A 23,435-nucleotide genomic window follows, 5' to 3' on the forward strand; every position below is an offset into this window, starting at 1 on the left:
CTCATTCAGGTAGTGCCTTTGAAAAATACAACTAAACCAAAATAAATTAAAAACAAGGAACTCTACTAGTTGATTTTTATTGTTCTCCTAAATTCCTGATGTGTCTGGATCTGAGCCAAAGCAAACAAGGGCATCATTTCACAGAGAATATCCTGAGATACACCTTTGAAAACTCTGAAGTCCTAATGCTTTCACTCTTTTTCTTACAAGGAAACTTCTGGCAATTATTGAGATTCTCATAGGTACTAGAACAAGAAGTACTATTGAATCTTCTCAATAACTCTTTCCCAAACCTTAAAATACAAATCAGGTTGTGATTAGCTTCTGTCATAGGAACAGTGACTAAGGCACGCCCTCAGTATTTAAAAAGGCCCAAGAAAAGGAGACAGTGCAATTCACCCAGATAGTTATATTCTTTAAAATTAATCTCAGGGTTTTAGAAAGAGTTTTGTTTTCTTTTGGTTGAGGGGCCAGAATTTAACCTTAGTATACGTGGCACTATGGTTTCTCCTGGATCAGAAAACAGAGGCCTTTTCTTTCTTCTCGTTGCTTAGCACATATTCATTTTATCTGTCATGGCCTTCTGCCTTATTTTGATCACAAAACAAACAAGCAAACAAGCCAACAAATGAACACGTAGACCCCAACACCTGTAAACGGAGGATCAGTATAATTTACAAGAAACAATCTTCTATTGCCTTTACTGAACTTCTAAAACACGACTGTCATGTAAATGTGCAGAATCTCATCATCATCACACTATGTATTACCAGACTGAAAATCTGAATTAAAATACAACTACAGAACAAGATTAAAATTGATATCAAGTACCAACAGTCATTACATATTTGTCACATTTAATTAGATGTTCGAGAATATTCTTTTCTGCAGAACTAGGTTTAGTGAGAGTAGCCTTGATTTTTAACTGATTTTTATTCAAACACTGTTGAAAAATGATTGCAGTGATGATTTATTGAGATATCTAAAATTCTGGAATATTTTTGATCAATGTATATGTTAACTGGTGATAGATTGAGAGATCTTGCCATGTATATCCTCCTGGATGTGTTTCTACAGACTCTGAATTAGGAAATGGCCTGAGCCTGGGGTAAGTGTTCAGGCTTAGCTCTGCCCTTAGTGGCCATGTGACTGCGCGTCTCACTTTCCTTATCTGGGTATATGAACATCTATCATTCTATTAATTCTATTTTTCCTCGGAATGTACATGGAAAACAGCTCCACCAGGGATGCGGCCCTCTGATATTTCTGATGTTGTTCTCTGCTCCTAACTTTATCAATGAACATATCATACCTTTTGTGTGCCGCTTAGAAGGGAATTTCCGGACCCCACTTAGAGGTTAAGCTCCATTTGCATGATCTTAGAAAGGCTGAGAACCATGATATTACTTTGATGATCTTTCCTGAGCATGGATTCACAGTTGGTGACAGATACCTGTCCTCAGGCACAGTTCCACATGGAGAGACTTAACAAACAGAGGTGAGAATGGACTTGGGACCAGCTCAGAGCAGATCTACACTGCATCGACCCTGGAAGATTGGAGCAAATCAGAGACTAGACAGCCCCAACAGCCAGAAATTAGGTAGAAATGTAGGTGTAGTATGAGGCAACATTTCCCAAAGTCTGTGACATTGGGGATGTTTATGATGCGACTTTGAATTACTGTGATACGTTCCCCCACACATAATTATTTACATGGGATTTTGTTTATTTAAATTTGATTTTTGCTACATCTTGGCCACCACGCTTATAAGTGATGAGAGCTTGTATTTACCTACTACTAACCAGCTGAATAGTGGCTCAAGTTAAGAGAAGTGTGACTCTTGAAAAACTGGGCTGGATCTCATGCACTCTTTGCTTTTGATTCTTTAAAGCCTCTAAACTACAAAGGAAAGTTTTGAAACTGTTATATAAACTGTCTCAAATATTCTTGAGACAATTCACAAATTAGCTTCTTTTCCAATTTTTACATCATAAAGATATACTAATAAACAAAACAAACATTCCCCAAAACAAATTGTGCTCCCTCTGACTAGAAAACTATAATCACCTCTTTCTGTAAACAGTGGTTCTTTATTTTCCTTCTGACCTTGGGCCACCTCTCAGGCCATTTTACTGTTTCCAGGCCTCTCTCTCAATTTCAGCTTATCCTTAGGTGCTAATTAGAATGGCAGGTGTTAAATTGATCATTAGCACGTTTCAGCTACTGCTCTGAGCACAGAAGTCCCTCAAGTGATTCTTTGTTTCTCCCAATATAATCCTTCTTTCTCTAGACATTTTCTCCACTGCTTCTCCCTCGTATTTCCAACTGCTTCTTAAAGAGGAAGCAGATAACGTACCATGTCTGCCCCAGCTGTTCCTCATTTATTTCTCAGGCTTGTTCCCTCCAAGTAAATGATACAACTAGATTTTCTTTCTTTTAGTAACGGGCCAGCATCTTATCTAAGTATTTTGGAAAAATAAAACAAACCTCTGTTAGACAGATTTTATACACACCTCATTTAAACTTCATGGAATCCAAGTAGACAGCATACACATGGACACACTTACTTCATTTTTAAATATTTTAGTTATTTTTTATTATGGTGAAAACACCTAACTTGAGATCTATCCTCTTAACAAATTTTTAAGTGCAGAATACAGTACTGTTAACTATAAGCACTATGTTGTACAGCACATCTCTGGAATTTATTCATCTTGTATAATTAAAACTTTATACTTATTGAGTAGCAACTCCTATTTCTCCCTTCCCCCAGCCCCTGGCAACCACTGTTCTATTCTGTTTCTATGAGTTTGACTATTTTAGAAACCTCATACAAGTGGAATCATGCAGTATTTCTCCTTCTGTGACTGGTTATTTCACTTAGCATAATGCCCTCGAGGTTCATCCATGCTGTCGCAGATGGCAGGATTTCCTCCTTTTTTAAGGCTGAATAATATTCCATTGTGTATATACATTTTCTTTATCCATTCATCCATCTGGGACACTTAGGTTGTTTCCACATCTTCGCTATTGTGAATAATGCTGCAGTGAACACGAGAGTGCAGGTATCTCTTTGAGATCCCAATTTCAGTTCTTTTGGATACATACCCACGAGTGGGATTGCTGGATCATATAGTAGTTATGTTTTCAGTTTTTTGAGGAATCTCGGTACTGTTTTCTCTCTACCCACCCACACACTGGATGCTGCTGCACCATTTCCCACCTGCACTGTGTTAGGAGAAGGAGGGAGGACATCACTGTTTTCGATTTAGGCAGAGCCAGTGCTATTAGAGCTTGTCTGGTCCCTGGGGGAGTCAGGTGAATGGAGAGCACACTGAAGGTGCTCTTCTTGTACCTGAGTCAGTAGATGGCTAAGGCATTGGAGGTTTAGCAATTCCTGAACTTTGCATGACAAAATAATTTTACCACGTTGGCATGGTATTTCTGGTTTGGACGAGACCTTTTAATTTCTCTTAGGGCAGTGTTTCTCAAACTTCTCTGCACATCAGAATCACTGGGGGGCTTTCAGAAACTACTGATGCCTGTGTTCCACCTGCACAGACTGTGAGTTAGTTAGACTGGAGTGTGGCCCAGGCTTTGGAATTCTTAAAGGTCCTTAGGGGAATCTAATATGAAGCAAATGTTGAAAATGACTATTTTACCTCAGTTTACCCTGCTACTTATGTAAAGCAAGAACCAGAAGCAAGAATAAGACTTTAGCCACTACTGCACAAGTGAATTTCACATTGCACCTGGGTGCTGGAGATAAAGGAGAGAATTCAGCCTCAGACTCTGCCATTTAGATACAGTGATTCTGATCTCTATTTAAATGGATCTGGTTGTTGGCTGGGTCTGGCCGATCAGTTTAGGAACCCCTCCTCCTGAGGGGAGGAGCTAGAAAGGGCCCCAAAGTTCTCCTCCAACAACACACTGCCCCAAGTACTGGCAAGTACAAGATCCTCTAGGGGCCAAGGGAGAAACTTGGGGGAAAATAGGGACAGAAATAGACACTCCCCCCGCCCCCGCCCACGGCCATTAGTCCCACTTCATTTGTCAAATTTATTCATTCATCAAGAACATATATGAAGCCCTATACATTTGAGTCCCGTGGATTAATAGTTCCATAGGCTGTGTGCAGAGTGAGAACATGCCAAATATGTTCCTACAAGATGGATTCGTCGAGTTCTATTTCTGGACAGACAAGGTAATTGGGATTACTTGGAATAAGCAAGAAGTTTAGGCAATCCTTTTGCAGGGGACGGGGCAGGGGGGTGATGGGAATCCTTCCCTCTGTATCAAACCAGTTAGATTTAGGTAGCAATTTCATTGTTAAGTGATGTATCCACTTACTTAACAAACACTAATTGAGCATGCCTTCATGATGAGATAGAAAAATAGGAGTCTTGTCCTTGAAGCATTTGCTGTCTTGCAAGTTGAGCAAATGATGTGGGAAGAAGCTGCAGATGCTATGAAAGCACATGTGGCGGGGACACAGAGGAGGAAGTGGTCACATTTATAATAATAACTGTCATATATCGGATGCTTGCTATTATCTCATGAAGCCAGTAGTCTTTTTATTTGTATTTTCCAGAAGAGGAAATTGAGGTTCAGAGAGTATATGGATCTTAATGCGTGCCACACAGCTTATGAGAACTGTGAATAAACCGAGGTTAGTGGACCCCAGGGCTGAGTTTACATTATCAGGCTCTAGTGCTTGATGGTGTGTTTGTGTGCAAGGCTTCATGATGAGATAGTTCTTTTTCCTAGATAATGTGGTAACAAGTGCAATTCAGGATGAGAAAGCTGCATGAGAAAGACAAAAGAGAATTAAAGAACCTTCTTGGGTTTCAATCTGTAAGCACTTATATATGAACTAAGTGGCGAGTTCCAGGTGGATGGGAAAGCATGGAAAGAAAACATAGCCATGGTGGGAAGCAGTATATAACGGGACTAAAATAGAATTTTAATCTACAAGAAATGCAGATACCTTGAATGAGTCTAAGTAGGGCAGAGCTTCATCCATTTTGTGTCTTAGAAACATACAGGGATGAACTGCAAGGAGTTGAAATGGCATCAGAGAAATCAATGAGCAGATTCCTGAATTAAGGCACTTTGGAGAGAAGAGGCATTGAATTAAGGTAGGAATTAAGTAGAGGAGGAAGTGAAGATGGATAGAATATGTTAAAGACTTAGAATTTATGACTCAGACTACCAGTGACAAATCAGATATGGGGAAAGATAGCAGTCTAGGATTGTTGAATGGATAGTGGTGATAGGTACCCATCCATACATTCAGTTATGCAACAAATATTTATCAAGAGCTTTCATGTGGCAAACATTGTACAAAGTGTTGGGATCTGACAGTGAACAGACATAGTCTCTGTCTTTAGGATCTTACGTCCTAGAGAAGGGAAACAGCATAAAACGAAGTAAACAAATAATTCAACAAAGGTTTCAGTGAGAAGTGCAATTAAAAAATAAACAGGCTGATAAGAAAGTAAAGGAGATGTTATTTTAGTTGGCAGGGCAGGGATGAAGATCTATTTGGGGAGGGACTATTTGAGCTTAAAACTGACTGATGAGAAGGGCTCATGTGAAGAGCTGGAGGAAGAGGGAATGAGACAAAGAGAACAGTAAGGGAAAAAGACCTGAGGTAGGGCAGATGCCTTCGTCCAGAAATAGAGTTTATTTGAGGATGTTAAAAATGTAGAAGGAGAAGAGAAGATAGGAAAGATAGGACATGATGAATCTAGGGATATATACAGGGTCCAGATTGTACAGTCAAAAGTAAGGAGTATGGATTTTATTCCAATGACAATGAGAAAACTTTGGGGGTTTTAAGCTGGGTAGTGACATGATCCAATGTAAGGGAACAGAGGGAGAGAAGTCAATTTTGAAGGGAAGATGAGATGCTAGTCCTGGTCATGTTAAGTGTGATTAGCCAATTATGCATTCAGGAAGAGATGCTTAATAGACGGGTTGAGACAAGGGAGAGTGGCCTGGGCCATGGCATCAGATTTGGGAGTGATCAATATATATGCCATAGGACATATGAATGGAACGAGAACAGAGCCAATAATGAGTCCTAAAGCACACATAAATGGATAAACCAATTATGGTATCTTCATATAATGAAAATTACTCAGCAATAAAAAGAATTGAACTACTGATATACATAACAATGTGCATGAATCTCAAAATGATTATGATGAGTTTAAGAAGCCGGACAAAAATGAGTACATATTATGTGATTCCAATTAGAGGAAATGAAAACTAATCTATCATTACAGAAAGAGATCAGTGGTTGCCTGAGCATGAAGAAGAGAGGAAAAGGGGAAGGAGGGGAAGGAGAAGAATTACAAAGGGACATGAGAAAACTTTGGAGGGTAATGGACATGTTCATTATTTTGATTATGGTTAAGATTTTATGGGTGTATACATATGTCAAAGCTTATCAACTTACACACTTTATGTAAGTGCAGCTTATTGTATGTCAATACAACACCTCAATAAATCCATTTTTTAAAGCACCCAGAATACAGAAGAAAAAGAAAGATGGAGCCAAAAGAGATATGATATTTAGATATATAGCTAATATGTTCATATTGAAACAGAGAAAATGGAACAGAAAGTATATTCAAATACATTTTAGGAAAAAAATAACTTTTCTCAATTACAAAACATGCAAAGCTTTTAACCAAAAAGCCTTGCTATTAACTATGCAATATTTATAAAAATCAAATGATATTGAAGGAAATGTTACTTGTAATATGCAAAAAGGGTGAATACAATAAGATATATTTATAATTTATTTTGTAGGATCTGGTTAACATATATGGATTTTTTTTCTGCTAACTATATATATAGTTAATATAATATAGTAATTTATATAATTATATTTTATATCTATTATTTAAATTCATGTTTTTGTGCTTATTTCTATCTGTGTAAGCAGGAGAGAATAAACAGAACTGTGTGGAACTGAACATCTGAGACAATTCAGGTGCCAACACCTGGCAGGATTGATCAGTACCAAAGGCTGCATATGGTACCTGAGCTAAAGAGAAGAGCTGGCTGTGCATTTCCCATCTCTTATCACTTAGCTCATAGAAGCTCTACATGGCCCTACTAATTATAATAATGTATTAGTAAGGAATACATATGTTTTAATCATGTTAACAGAGAAGGCCAATATATCCTAATAACAAGTCAATGAGTTATACCAACTTTTCAAGGTGAGGTTATAATTATATGTAATTTTAGGGTTAGATACTAGGTGCAAAATTTTCACCTAGAGTAGCAATCATGTCATATACTCCAGCCAAGAATCACTTGCTTGATAAACCTATAATCTCAGGCACTGTAAAAAGGTTTTCTTTTTCTCAGGATCTGAAGACTCTGCCATCCTAGGATGGCATCCAAATATCACTGTTGAAACCCAACCTGAGGAAGATAAAATAAAAATAGCTACAAAAATTGGAAGGTATTTTAGAAATGTATAAATAATAAGCAAAGAGAATAAACACACAATGTGGATGTTTTAACATAAGTTCAAGTTTAGGTAATATGTTTTGAAATTATTGTAGTGTTATAACTTTGGATCCTTATTAAGGCATTGAAGTGATCAAAAAGACCAGCCATAATAAATCTATTGAATTTAAATATATTAATGGGAATTAATTAATCACATCTATAATCAGTGTTAAATGCTCAAAATAAGTAATTGTCAACATTTAGTGTATTAGATATATGAGTTTAATAAATTGAACATTAAAAAATACAATAGCTGTGTGTTCCTCAGAATACACAAAATACCTTCAAGAATCTATTCAACCCCTATCACCAAAAAAAAACAAACAAACAAACCCTAAAACAACCTCCCTCACTTAATTATTCTAAAGAAAGACAGGAAGGAAAAGAGTCAAGATCATAAAGTTTGAAGTGTATCGTCTTGTGTCCAGGATCAATGGGCCCCCAGTTTTCTCCAGGCTGGTGGACAACAGAAAGCAACAAGGCAGCTACAAAGAGGCAGACACAGTGGAGCTGGCTGCTCCATCCCTCCCCAGCTGTTCCATCAAGGAATTAGCAGGGAAAGAAAGGTGGAGGGGTCGTCTGTACTGATAAATATGTATCAGTTGTATGTGGTCGAATAAAAGCTAGCATGTTATTGACTCACCTTCTTGCAACTTTAGGGAAAGCTCATTTTTTTTCCTTGAAAAAAAGTATCATCTACATAAATTATGATGATTATCTAAAACAAATATAAATCTTTTAAAAAATGGTTTTACTGAAAAATGGGGAACGGAAAAAGGATGTAAAGAGTGCATAGAACCATTTTAATGACAAAAGAAGAACTTGAATTTTGTTGCTTACATACTGCATAAATTGGGAGAGGCGAAAGGAATTATGTGGAGTCATGCAATGATAAGATGAAAGTAAATTTAGGTAGGAACCTAGAGACTAAAAGAAAAACGAAGTTCAAGAGACCTCTAATGAGATCTATAAGAAGGTAGGATGTGAATAGAATAAGGGGGCTGAAAGAATAAAAAGTTGTCTTTTGAAAATGGGATATTGGAGTTCAAGAGTTTAGAGAGGGAGCAATTCTGGGGCATAAATTTGTTCAAAGAGTGATCAGGAAAGTGGGTTGCTAAAAAAAAAGAAAGGAGATAATGCTAATACTTGTATTAACATTGTTCAGGGCACTATTCTAAGTTATTCACATGCATTTACTCATTTAATCCTTCCAACAACTCTATAAGGTAGATATTATTATTTTATTTTCTCTCTATAGGTTAGAAAACAAAGTGGTTAAGAAGCTCGCCAAAGATCACATGGCTATTAAGTAGTAACTCTCGGATGTGAGCCGATCTAGTATAGCTCCAAAGTTCACCTCTTAATCACTACACTGCCTCTTTTATAATGGGTAAGCCTCTTTTATAATGGGTAAGTATAACATTGAAACTCAGGATAACAATATAGTTACCATTTATTGAGCACCTACTATATACCCATGACAAATTTTATATATACACAAATGCAATCTCTAATCCTCACAATATCCTGCTGAGGCTCAAAAAAGGTAAAACAAAACAGCAAACAAAAACTATACATCTAGTTAAGTAGCAGAATTGGCATTGAAAATCTGATCTGTCTGTTCTCATATATTCCCCGTAGAAATGCACTGAAGGCAGGTCTTTTATAATACAAAGTCTTCTGGAAAGAATGATCGGTGTTTCATATTAGTATCCATCTATTTAATCAGAGTATAACTTTTTTTTATTGAAGTAAGGAACACCTACTGATAATTTGGAATGGAAAGGTAGGAATGAATGAATAGGAGAACGTTTCAAAACCAGAAGAAACATGAACGCATATAGATCAATAGGAAGACAGAAGAAATGAAAAAAATTTCAGAAAGGTTAGTGGTCGGACAACAAAGATAGATTTTGCATACTTGGCTATTTTCTAGAATTTGTGAAAATCCATTTCCAAATTGATGACCTTCTTCCTGAGGATATCAGGACAGTTTGGAAGGATGGAAACCTCAGCTTTCTCCAAATCAGCTTAGTCCTCCAGTCTAGGCAAATTTCTTTAGTCCAGCACAATCTTGTCACCTCCAGTTCTATCCCATCTTTTGAGAAGAAGCCATAAAGAAGAAATTAAAAAAATGAGAATTTGCATGTGTCTTTATCCTGCTTCATTCATCCTTTCTCTCTGATGTTAATGGTCATAGAATTTATGCCTTCTCTGAGAGTTGATGTTTTGCTGTACTAAGCAAGAACTTATTTTTATGACTTGTTATAATATTATTATATATTATATACAATTATTATTATAGGCAAGCACTTATTTTATTGAGTGGGGTATCATGGGAAATTTAAAGGCTCTTCCCTTGAAGCAATTACAAACTATGTTGAGGGGAAGCAGGATATGCACGTGAAATATCCAGGGAGAAATTCACAAAGCAATGCCTAGCCTAGCTGCTGCAATCCCCTGACCAACTTTTCCAATTATGAAATCCATTTCCTTATACTGAATAGCACTTTTTGTGAGTCCTTTTATTTTGAGGATAGAAGAAAAATCTAATCTTTCAAAATCTTTAGCTGAGCTTACGATTTTTGCACTTAAATACTAATCTCATATTGCAGCTATACCAACAATGATGCTTTCCAGCATTTCAAAATAAATGATCTTTCTGGTTCCAATCTACCTTCTCAGGCTGGCCTTCATTCTTCTGCTGCAGAAACCAAACCTGGTCTACTTTTTGCAACTGAAATTTCCAGCCATTTTGGCCATATCTTAAATACCCTCCAGCCTCATCTCTATGAAGTCCTACCCTTTATTGCCCAAATGCCACACACCCTTCCATTACCCCTTCTCAGCTCACACAGTATGAAAATGATCACTTCTCTAAACATCAGTCATTCACTTATTCAAACAACATTTATTAAATGTCACATACATATTAGAGATAAGCACGAATTAATAAAGAGACTCTCAGAATTGTTATCTTTAGGGCTTGATGTAGGATAAAGCAGAAAGTGGATGAAAATAAGGCTAGAAGGGTAGAAGTAAACAATATCCTAAAGGGTTTTGTATTCTTTGCTAAGGGATTTAGGTTTTTACCCTGTGCGATATAGCTGTAAGATTTTATATTTTCCAAGGGACTATACTGTCTTATACTGAAATCACTGAGGTGTATACCATATTTTCCTTCTTGACTATAAAGTCCTTTCGGACAGGGTCTGTGTCTCCTTCATCATTAGATGCCCTACATAACTTGCAAAGCAGACCTAGGTCAAGCATTTTGTCAAATGGAGCACTAGATCGTATGCTGAAATCCATAGTGGCAACAGAGCTCTCCCTTGAGAACTCACTGAAGCTTAGGTGAGCTAATGGGATCAACTGGTTAAGTAAATAATTTAAACTAATACATCCAAATGGATTCATATGACTCTATGTGAATTTTGCTTAATGTCAAACTGAGCAAGTCTGGAAAATATGGTTGTTCAAGTTCCCTTAGCAATGCGAACTCGCCCACATTGCACATGTATAGGGTTTTCAACACCAATTAACGTACTAAAAAGAGCCTTTAATATGATAGAGTATATTCACCCTAATGTTGCTATGAGAACATGCCTTTCATATTTTCATAGATGTAGTTTTTTCACTGCAGCATTTACAGGAAGTTTAAGTATTATAATATCCATGCATATGGGGAGGGTATTTCTGAATTGTCATATAAAATGGAATGTCCCTTAGTCTCACAGTTGCATTATCTAGAAGAGGCATAAAAGAATTGATATTTTCTTTGCGTTTGGAAAGTAAGGGGTTAGGAAGAGGTTGTTATAAGAAAGCGAAAATCCCTGTCCCCATCCATGCCTGGGACACACAGTCTAAGCCTGAAAGAGTGAGGATGGGTGATCTCCAGTCCTGATGGAAGGAAGCCTAGAGAAGAAAATGACTGAAGAACACTCTGTGCTCTGTCTGCACAGGGGAAGACACTTAGGCTGGGTAAACCATTCCCCACGCATTTTGAATATCAGTCTATTAAATTGGCTCATAATTACGGAAGAGTCCTTTAACTAAACACTTCTGCTTGGGAGGGGACGAAAGATGAATTCCAGCAGCGACCTGAGGATCCAGTCCTACAATTAAGTGTTCTAGTCTGTGATTTACTTGAGATATAGGAGTTTGGCTTCAGACTACTTCCACGGGGTGTATCTGCATTTTTCAAGATGAACCATTCTTAAAAAGGATATAAAAATAAAAAAAAGCCAGCAGGATCATAATTCCACACCTTTTTATAACTGATTACTGTGTTCAATACAATGAAGTTCAAGTTTAAAATAAATGCTGCACCTGAAGCCAATTAGAAGAGAGACATCATTATTTTCTTGCTGTTTGAGTCCAATTTTTAAACCACAAAGGGGTTATTTATATGGCAATAAATGCATTGTAAAGTCTTTTTCTCCTGACTACAAAGCAATCTGTCGTGTTGGAAGTTAGACTAGCAAAACAATTGAGATGCTGACAAAGTAGCAGCAAAATAAGGGTTGTTAGGAGCAGAATATCTAAATCAATATTATGCTTTAGTCTAATTAATATGTACTTTGCTATTGCCAGGTAGGATTTATTAGTACAAAAGCATAATAATTCTATCACTCAAGCTTGTTAATACAGTTAAATTAACAGCAGGTGAGCCTTGATAGTTATATGCATATTTCTATGTATTTGCCAAGTCCTCAAAGAGTCAACAGTATGATTATATTAAATATTTTAAAAAGTAATGCCACTGTGATGAGATACTAAAACAATGCTGTCTTGAAAGCTGACTGGCAAAAGTGGAGTTTATTTCCTAGTATCAGTGTGAAGTGGGATGAGGGCGCTGCTGGCGCTGAACTGAGAATAACCTGGCCAAACCTTGGAAATGGACCATCATTGCTTGCCAGATTGTGAGAGGACCCAAGCCTGGCCACTGAGGGTCAGATCCTGGAGAATCACAACTAAGAAACACATCTCCTCCAAAACAGATGTGTTTAGTTAAAGGAGGAGAACCTGCGGAAAGCCCCAGGAGGAGTTTATGAGATGCCAAACGGGTGAGCTCGGGCTGGTATGGGTCAGATTATTGGTCTAGAGGCTAGACCTTTTTGGAAGGCTGATGGATCATGTCCAACAGTAACTGTGACACATTTGTATAAAATATAATTGTAATTCAGACAATTATTGCTCCTGTCAGTTTTTCTTGCTGTTATCTTTTTAACACACATCAAACACTACTGTGTCACTTAGGTGGGAATTGTCCTAGTTTGGGTGCTATTTTTAAAAACTTTGCTTGTCTAGTTAGGTCACCAAGATAATGACTCAATGTCCAGGTCGGGCTCACCCAGTTAATAGGAGTCTCCTTAACTGAAACTATAAGGAGTTCTTTTCACCTTAGTTTTCGTAGACATATATTAAAAGAACAGAATCCATATTATGTAATATTTATTTGTTTATATTTACATATCCTAACTCCTAAGAACCTTGGGCTTTCTCCATCTAATTTAAAATAATATCCAGAGGTAACTATAGTGTAACTAGGTGTCCCTGGTTGGGAAGCTAGGACGATAGCTAGACCCTTGGAGGTCAATGAGACCATGGGACTTTTTATATTTCAGATTCCCTATTCACAGCTTCAGGAGCTCCATGCTGATGAAACAGAGATGAGTAACCCCATTTCCAGGACCACTGCTCTTTCTGATTCTAATGTAACCTACACAAATCATCACAATACTGAAAACAGGGTGAGACCCTGCTGCACGACTCCTGTGAGAATAGGTTTGTTACCAAACCCAAACATGGGTTCATTTACCTGCTGCATACTAGGGCCAATAAAGAAAAAAACACCAGGCTTGTGGCAAGGAAAGAGTTTTACTATTATCGAAAGGCTGAGGAGATGGGAGTTAGAACTCAGATCCACCTCCTTGAAGGGAAAAAGGTAGGAGTTTTTAGCTGGGGTTTTAGGTAGGGGAGGGAGAGCATGTGCTGGAGTTTTAGGTAGGGGAGGGGGAGCGAATGGCCTTGTTGTGGGCACCTTCCCACCAGCCTGTGTTTGGCCTTGAAGACAATTTCTTTTCCCTTGACTGTCTGGACTTTTCTGGTTAGTTTTCCTCTTCAGCCTGTGTTTGGCCTTGTGAGGCTGAATCTTGATGTCTAGAACCTGACTTCCTGGGAAAGAAGCTCACTCATAACTAAGGAGCGACAGAAAGACCTGGTTAGTTTTAAACAACAGTTGATTATGCTGCATATGCACAGCTGCAGTGAGCAAAGCTTATCTAAGAGCTTTTGTTCTCTTCCTCTAGCCCAGGGAAGATTTTTTAACCTCATTGTGCTTAGTTTCAGGTTTTCTTCTGAAAGTAGTGAGATTTATTTTCTGATGTTTGTAAATTTGGCCCTATCAACAGGAGGAGTCATTGAAAAGAAAAAAAACCTACTCTGTGTTCCAGTCAAGCCCAGACGTAGCTGACTCTTCCTACTACAAAAGCCCTTTCCTCTAAGGTCACGATAGCTGCCTGATGGGGATGCTGATTATCTTTTAAACGTGGGCAAGGTTTTGATGTTTATCTGTTTAATACCCACCCTATGCCCTTCCCCAACTCCACTCCCTAGAATAGTACTGGTTTGCTGTGCTTGGAACCATTAATGAGATATTGATCAGTATAATTAATTAGGAAGCATAGAAACTTAATTGCATTTTAACTAGTTAATCAATGGCAATGCTCACTTGATATATATATTTTACTCTAGAAGTGAATATTTATGTATATGAGCATATATATGTATGTATAGCTATATGGCATAGCTATATGCTCATAATTAAATGTTTTCTGTCCCTACAAAAGGCATCAAAATGTACTCAAGATATAAATAACGCCATTTACTTTATTAAAATTATTATTAGATAACGGTACCTGGTGGATAATAATATTTTATCAACCAATATACTCGGAAATCTTGCTAGAATCACAAGCATTGAATCACAGGTTGACATCTGCAAACATGAGATGGTTAAACTAGAGGCTCTAGAAAATGGGGCACAGTGTTTTCGTGCATAGCCTTGTTCTTATATCCTGTCCTTTGTCACATTCAACTTGTCCTTTCCATTTTTTTGCTCAGCTTGTCTTATTTTTCTTTGCTCAGGGTTGGCCCTCGGTAGAAATGTGAATTGAACTCTTCTTCAGCCCACATTTTCCTCCATTCTTACCTTAAATCAGCACATGTGGGTGGCCCTAGTTCTCAGGCTGCCTTCACTCCGGGGATCCACTCAAGCTTTGTGTCCTCCAGCGCTGGCCTGTGGCTGAGACACTCATGACGTTTTAAAAGTCACCCATGCTAAATCTTGTTCCCAAAGGGATCCCAATTTCTAGAAATCTGTGCTTCTGTGGCCTTTAGAACCTCTTTAACAGAAGCCTATAGAGCATGCTCTCAGAAAAAGAAGTGAACCAAATGGTGGGAAGTGTAAATGCAGGCAGAAATTTGTGTGTCTTGTAAATGCACATAACTGGCTACATTTTCCAAAGGAGTACCTCCCAGATGCCCTTTCTTCTTATCCTTACAAAAACTGCTGTTTCTGTTTAAAGAACATTCAGAAAAACAAATATGAGGTTTAAAAAAAATAATAAGCAATTTTTCATTGGTGGCTCTAGAGTCCGTGTCTAATTCCATATTTCACAAACCTCCTGGGTCCTCAGTACCTGCCCTGTGCTGAATGAAAAGAGGAATGAAGGAGCTAGTTACAGGTACTAGCTACAGCTGGCAACAGCTAGCTACATTGTGTGGTTGGCTAGAAGCAATGCCACACAACTTTGTACCTTGTGAACCTTTATGCTGTTGTGCAGAGCATATTGGCACAATTCTTGTTGAAAGGCCATATATCCATGAGTTCTGAAGCGATTTTTAGCCAGGTAAAGGAAAACCAGTGATGTGGAGTGACATCATGACCTCTGTGAGCTCCAAACCAAGTAATATCAGGTTGTCCTTGGATGTGCTTACTGTGGCATTCTTTCCTGCCAAAAGTATTGCCATTTGAATATCTAATTAATGGCTATAGTTTTTAACAGAAACTTCCAATATCTATCAGAGGTACTTGAAATTAATTATTATGCTATGTTCGTATTTCATCCTAAGCACCATATTAGCTGAAATTTATACAGCAATAAAATATACAGTGGAGTTTCCATGGAAATATTATTATGGTATTAAAACAATGATATTTCCTTACACTAAAAAAGTTAATTGACTCTGGTAATATTTTAGAACTGTCACTGTTTCTTGGTGGCAGGATATTTTAATCACAGTTCAAGAAATTTTATTACATTTTGTTTAGAAACTAGAACACAGTTTTTTTTTTTCAGTCTGTGAATTTCAGTCTATCAATTGCTCATATCTTTTCAGTCTGTGAATTTCAGTCTATCAATTGCTCATATCTTAAGAACGTAATTGCTGATTTAAGAAAACCAGTAAAAATATGGAAACGTTAGGAATGTTGCAGAACCAATCAACAGCTTTTGGTGCACATGAAGCAATAATTTAAGAAATAAGGAGAGTCAGGCTGCTCTTTGAGTGTTAAATTGCTAAGATCCATCTTCAGGAATGTGACTAGCCGTCTCTAGAATAGACCAAAGGCACTGTATAGATACTTGACTGAAAAGATTGGGAACCTAAAATTTCAATCAAGATGATAAGGGAGAACAATCTTAGGGAAGAAAAGCTAGATTGTGACTTCAATTTGTTAAGGGCAAAACTAGTTACATCACTTCAGAATTCAGAGAAAGACTATGTGACCAGAAAAGGGGTGGTCAATGTAGATGATAAAAAACGGAACTTAGCTCAAGATACTACCAGTCCCAGCTCATGGTAGTTGGAACCCTTTTATGAAGTCAGTCATTCAGGCTACATTAATTTGCAGCTGTTTAGCATTCAAATAATACAACTAAGTCCTCTCCTTCTCTTTCTACTTTTACTTTTATTTTCCATGTAGCTTGGAAATGCTCTAAACTGCAAAAACAAGAATTGTTTTGTTCATTTACTCATCCGCTTACACATTCACACAACAAATATTTATTGTCAAATCTTTCCATATCCTTTTCTGGACTGCAGGGAAAGAATCTGTACCTCCATTTACCAGAATCTCTTCCTAAATTTTTGGTTTAGACTCTGCCAGTGAGATAGACTCTCATGAGATTTGGAAAGTGGTTGAGAAGAAGTCATTATTCTCCTGCAGCAGTTGCCCAGAGCCTCGAGGGTGCACAGCAGAAGTCAAGTTCACAGAAACTTCCAGGTGAGCTGGTGAGGATCATCACTTTGGTGCTGCAGGCAGCTGGCATTGCTGGCAGTAGCTTCACTGACTTTTGCTCCCTTAGCTCTTCTAATAGTGTGCAAGCTTTACATTTCTACATCAGTGTACTTTTTCATTGGAATTCTTAGAGCAGCTTCTGATTTCTTTACTCAATCCTGATGTAAGTGTGGTCTGAATTTTTTTTTTTGCCAAGTAAATGTATTATTTGCATTATCAACAGAGAAAAATTATATTAGTCTGGGTAAAAATTGCACATGAGTAGGGTGATTTCTTTCCCCTGAAATACTCTCACTTTAATAATTGCCGTGAAAACAAAGCTATATGTCAAAGAGAAGCTGATGAAAGTCTTTTCCTTGCTTCCTTCCTTCCTTCCTTCCTTCCTTCCTTCCTTCTTCCTTCCTTCCCTCCTTCCCTCCTTCCCTTTTCTTTCTCTCTCTTTCTCTTTCTCTCCCGTTTGTGACTTTTATAAACGCCAGTTGATTCAAAATTTATCCATGGTATTAAAGGCTAGGACAAATAAGGATATAATGAATTTAAAATAGTGTTTATTTTACCTTGATCTGTGCACTTTCTGTCCCAAAAGAAGCAGGGAGATTCCCTTGTGTATGTTGTTTATGTAATTCTCTGCCACAAGTTTCAGAGAAGTTCCTAGTATTCCAGAAAATAGTTTAATGTCCTCTCATTAGAATCTAGAATTCTCTATCAAGTATATACTTATCTTCACAATTTTAAGCTGTGAGTAGATTTTTTTTCACCAGTTTCCAGTGTTTGTCCATCTAGTTTGGAGGTTTTATTGTTGTTGCTGTTTGTTTGTTTGGGCAAGAAGTTTGAAACTCCAATCTTTTTCTTTCCCAAGGGAAGAAGGCAACACAATCAGGCATCATTATTACTCCCGACTCATTTCCCACGTTTAGAAATACCAAAGATAGGATTAACGATGATCATTTAGGAAAAAAGGTTGAAATAGACAAGATCTGAAGAGGATGTGATAATCAGAGTGTGCAAGTGGGTGGAAATTCTACGGGAGAAAATGCCCCATTAGCAGCTCAGCAATTAAAGTCATTTTTTTAAAAAGCAGATGTGCAGTGTTCTTTATGGAATATGGTGTATGTTTGAAAGGACATGTAGGGAAAAGCAATTGGGAATAGCTATCATTTTATAAGTCTATATGTCGATGAAATGATTAACTGGAAAATAGATTTTGGATTTTTCTTTTTGTTTAGAGAAGGCCTTAACCTCCATTCTCTTTTTGCAATGTTCTTATGAGTATTTCTTGGCTCTCTCAGTGAGATTAAAATAAGCTCTGCCGTGAAAGCCCTTTTCTCACCTGAGCACAAAAAGAACGTTAAGAGCATGACCTTGTTGAAGTGGTTGACCAAATTACAATGCAGGGGATCACATTGTGATCCTCAGGAAAAGTCTTATTCATAATCAAAAACTCTCTTCAACTTTTTAGTTCCAAACTCTTTGAAAATGCTAACTCAAGTGTTAGGCTCAAAGCACCTCCAAAATGTGTTGTCCTGGCGTGAATCAAGAAAATTCCCTGCTGTCTGTCATGACATCTTCCAAATCAATCACTTGTTGTGTATGTTGCCGTCATGCATTATGGATCTCCATTATTGTTTCTCTTCAGATGACTAAACGCAGCGCCATTACTCATGGGCTCTGTATGCAGGTGGCTTCTATTCCAATTTAATGCTACTGTTGGTCTGGATTTTAAACAGCCTTGTTTGTAATTTCCAAAGTTGATCAGTCTGAGGAGGAAAACCATTAGTGATGTGCAAATTTTGTACTGCCTTTTGCTTTGCATTATTCATTTTCATTATTCACATCATGGTGCATTTCTTGGCAGGAAGCAGAGAATTTTGAAAAAGTACATTCTCAGTGCCTTCGGTGTCATTTAAAACAAAGTGATTTTCCTGTAGTTTGATTTCATTAGGGCTCATCTAATTTCTGTCAGGTTTGGAACCTCTTCACTTATGTGGATTTGCATAGCTAAGAGTAAATCTAAAATAAAAAAAATTTTCCAAGCAAATTTCAAAAGATAAGAAACTGATCTAGAGACCATAGTGTGTTGAGGGCAAACTCACAACTGTGATTGCAGTTCCTTTCGTTGATGAAAAATGATTGATACCTGGAGCCCTCGATTGCTTTATCTCAGATTTAGAATGGCCAGGTGAAGGTCCTAGCTGCAAGACTCTTCCATTGGGAGTAGCTTTGCCTTCCTTGTGGGTATGGGTCAAGTCTTCAGGCAACAAATTTCCAAGGCGCAAATGGTCATGCTTTTTGTTTTGCGTTTCTTAGAACTAATCTCCAACTTTTCACTTTCGTGAAAATGTTTTAGTTATAGACACATTTCTGTGATAGAAATGCTACAGATATCTTTTCTGAATCGGTCTAATTAATGTTCAGAAGAATCAATGCTGCACCTTTTTTTCTATAGCCAACTTTCTATCTTGATGATTATTTCAGGATTGCTGTGGTTTTGAATCATCTAACTTTCTGTAGTTCCCTTTGATTTTTCAGCTTCAGTGCAGAAAAGATCAATTTCCCCACTGCAAGGGTTCATGTTTCCCTTGAGGTCACCTTAAAACACCCTTGACTTTCACTTTAATCATGGCATATTTGCCTCTGTTCCTGAATTACTTTTTCTTTCTTTCTGTGAATATTTATCACCTCTCAAATTATTGCAGAAATTCTGCCTAGCTTATCATTTTATCTGTTCGCCAAAAGGAATATATCTATACTCTCAATGGAAGGTGCTACACAGTAGCATGTTTTGCACAGATATTCAGGTTAAAGATGAGAGAATATAAGCATTTCATTGAAAATAATCAGCCTCATACATGAAGTGTATACACCCATGGGAGGTGATTTCACCCACTCAACAAAAACATTTTTGGTGTGTATTATGAACTTGGCATTGTGTTAGGTGCTGAGAAGCAAAGATGACTAAGGCACTAGTTCTGCCGTCGAGAGCTGTGGTGAAGGGAGAAAGGTACCTGAATGAAACCATCATGCAGTGTAATATTTCTGTAGTAACAGTGTGTGTACCAAGTGTCCTAAGAATAGAAAAAAGGCTGCTGTTTCCTGACATTCCTTTAATGGGGTGGGCAGTGGTGGCTGGAGATTTTAACATTTTCATTAAATAAGGCTGAAAATGTGAATGTCCAAGGTCACGTAGATAAGAACAACTTTATTCAAACTAAGGAATGGATGACCTATATACAGTCTATTTGCTTTTAATGACTGTGAGGCATGTGGACACCTCATTTTTAAAATGACATTCTGCTTATAAAGTTCATCTGCTTAAACAAATTGATATTCTCATCTTTAAAGACTAATTGGGAAGGAACATTAATTGCATGTAACTTAGAAGACAAAAAAAGGTGAGCTATGAGAAGTGTGGGAGGCCCAAGAAAATGAGAGTCAAACGGGCATTTTATTGTTTGTCATGTAAAGAATATTGACATCACTTCTTTTTTCTAAACAACAGCAACAAGGGAACAGTGTCTATACTACAGCCTTTTCTGGCAGTAGTTTACAGGGGGCAACTGAGAAAGAAGGAAAAGAGAGAAGTTGAAAAATCTAAAGAGAACTTGATCTGCTTTACCATTTTGCCCAGATCCAACCTGGTTTCATAAATATAAAAGTCTTTGAATTCATCCATTGCTGAGTGAAAAATGGCTTGCATGTATAATGTGATCGCATTTAAATGAAACTGTGAAAATAGTATAAATGTGTATAAAGTTCATAAAATTTCATTCTTACCTGTGATATAAAATATAAATATCATATAAATACATGAAGAGATACCTAGAGAGTAATTCTCCAAAATATAACAGTGATTATTTTGTGTGTTGGAATTCTAGTACTTTTACTTTCTTTATCACATGTTTTGTTTCTCTTTAGTTTTTAGAAATTCATTTGAACAATGCAACACTGTACACCAGGCATTGTGCTATGCTCTGAATATATAAAATAAAATAAGAGCAAATTTAATTTTCCCCTCATGAACATATATCGTTTTTAATAACTGAGAATGACAATATAGTTATAAATAGCTGGAAAGATTGAACAATAATAGTTTTTTAAACTCAGACAGATTCAATATAATCTAAGAACATTTGACAAAGAAATAACTGAGAGACGTAAATCTATCAGATGTATTAGTACAGTCCCATATTGCACAGAGCTGGAACCCCTAAGAAATTAGGGTGAGTCTTTTAGCATCGTGATAAGCTCCTCCTTCGAGAATATTTAACCCATTTGTTTAGGTTATGTATTTCTTCTGTGGCTAAACTATATTTCTATCTGATGGCAGGTAAATTTTTGTTTATTTTTCATTTTGTACTTTAGTTAGAAATGGGAGGTAGATGGCTTTAATAAATAGAGATGGGCTGGAGAAAGTTTGTAGAGATGACAAATTTTATGAAGCAATTTGTAAGATTAATTTAAGTGATATAAAAAACCAGGAGAAGTTTGATTTGCATTGTGACAAGAGGGCAGATAAAAGAAAGATTAAATTAAAAGACAGACCATGAGAAATGTGTCTGGAAGTGAATTGTATATTAGAATTATTTCCCCAGGGAAGACATGTAAACCTCAGTGCTAAGACATAGGCAAAGTAGATGCTTTCTTTATGAGACAAATTCTTTGAGAAAAACTGTAAAACAAAATGTTTGTAGTTACATTCTCTGGCAAAGTATGTGTGCGTGTATATATTTTAGAGGAATCAGAATTTATATCCTAAAATCACATGTTAAAATTCAAGGAGTTTTTTTTAAGTTCTGAAATTACCAATGTTGTTTAACTCAAATGTTTTGGAGTTACATGTTTGTTTCATTAAATGATAACAATGTGTGAATGAAGGGGAAAAAAAGCACAGGATGATAAGCAGTGATAAGGACATTTGAGCTCAGAATCTAGGAAAGTAGTTATTTAGCAAATGCTTCAGCCTGAATAATTTTCTGCAAAGTGTTTCCTACTGTGAGCACCCTGTAATCATCTAAAGCCATCACTTATTGAGGATGAAGGGGACCAAGGTTTGGTTAGAAAATGCTCTTGTCCTCCAGTGAACTTAACATTTAATTAAACTTTTATTTAAAAATAAATTATATTATTTGATTTATGAATAAAATAAACACAGATGTAGATTCTATGGATGAGAGTAACGCTCTAGATGCTTATAAGCATGCATATACAAACACAAGAAGAGTTTGTCTATAGAGGGCTAGTGGATAGGTTAAAGTTAGTTATGAATAGCTTCTTGGAAGAGACATAGTTTAAGCAAATTTCCAAAGTTCTAGTACTAACAGGAATGTATTTCCCCCCTACACTGAGTGGGAAGCGTATGTGTAAAGTTTACAGTGAACAATCAGGACTCATAGGATACAATCAGAATACAAATATATTTTTCCCCTATTGACTGTTAAAACTCACCCTGGGAGACTGTTTTATTTCCCCCTTACAGAAAATTTTGGAGTGGTTCCACAACTTTTGGGGCCTCTTGGAAAATCAGAGTCCTCTGGTCACGTCAGTTGCCAAAAACAAACAAGCAAAAAAACCCCAGTCTCAATTTAGTAATTAAAATATGCAGTCCAGAGTGATAATTGAAACTCTGAACTTGATTGCAAGTTCAAGTTTCTCCCTGCCTTGAGCTAGGGCTTGCTTCGGGCTGAACTCCTGTAAGTGGGAAAGAGGGCCTGGTAAGCTTCGTTTCTAAGCCTTTGCATCCTGCATACTGCTTCCAATTCTGCTCGCCCAGCCTTTGGCTGCCTCTGGCTCCTTCCTGGTTGAAGCCTGGCAAAGACAGATTTTACTTACCTGAAACCCATGAATCTGGGCATTGGATGTCTTTGGCTATGGCTGATATTTAAACTGAACCTTGTCTTTGTTGGTGGGCTCCTTCAGATTTCCCTCTTGGTGTCTCTGACTTCGGTAGTCTTGCTATGGGGGAGCTGTGCCTTTGGCTGGCATCAGAAGATCCTCACTCTTAACATGCCTTTTTTGCTAAAGTCTCCTTGCCCTGTACAGGAAGCCCTCCTGGAGAATATTATTTCAAACAACCCTGAACTGACATCCCTCCTGCAGATTACACATCCAGTCAACACACACCTGCCACCGTAGAGATACAGTTATTCCCCAAATGGAGTGCTCTGCTGGGATGCCACATATCTCTTTAGCCAGCATCTCACCCATGAGTCAGACATCCCTCCACTGCATCCTCAAAACCCAGGCACCACATATCCCCTTCTCCAATGATTTCCTTGAAGTTTCCCTTACAGTGTGTGAGATGAGAGAACAGTCTCCCTCCTCCCTCCCCCCAGGATGTGAATGCAAAACTTTTACAACTCCGTCCAAAGTAAACCTCTCCTTAATTTCCACCTTCCCACATTCTTCTGCTTTAGTTCTTAAATAGCCTTAATGTGGCTGTAAGGGGCCATGGTCAGAAAATTATAATTTTTGATTGCTGTTTTTGAATGTCTTGTTAAGGTGGTGTAGCATAGGAGGTTGTCGCCAGCTACTGTCTTAAGGCTTCAGCTAAAACTGAGTCAGAAAGTTCTGTACTTTAATATCCTGTTATGAATACA

Source organism: Diceros bicornis, chromosome 9 (assembly GCF_020826845.1).
Source record: "Diceros bicornis minor isolate mBicDic1 chromosome 9, mDicBic1.mat.cur, whole genome shotgun sequence".
Classification (NCBI taxonomy): domain Eukaryota; kingdom Metazoa; phylum Chordata; class Mammalia; order Perissodactyla; family Rhinocerotidae; genus Diceros; species Diceros bicornis.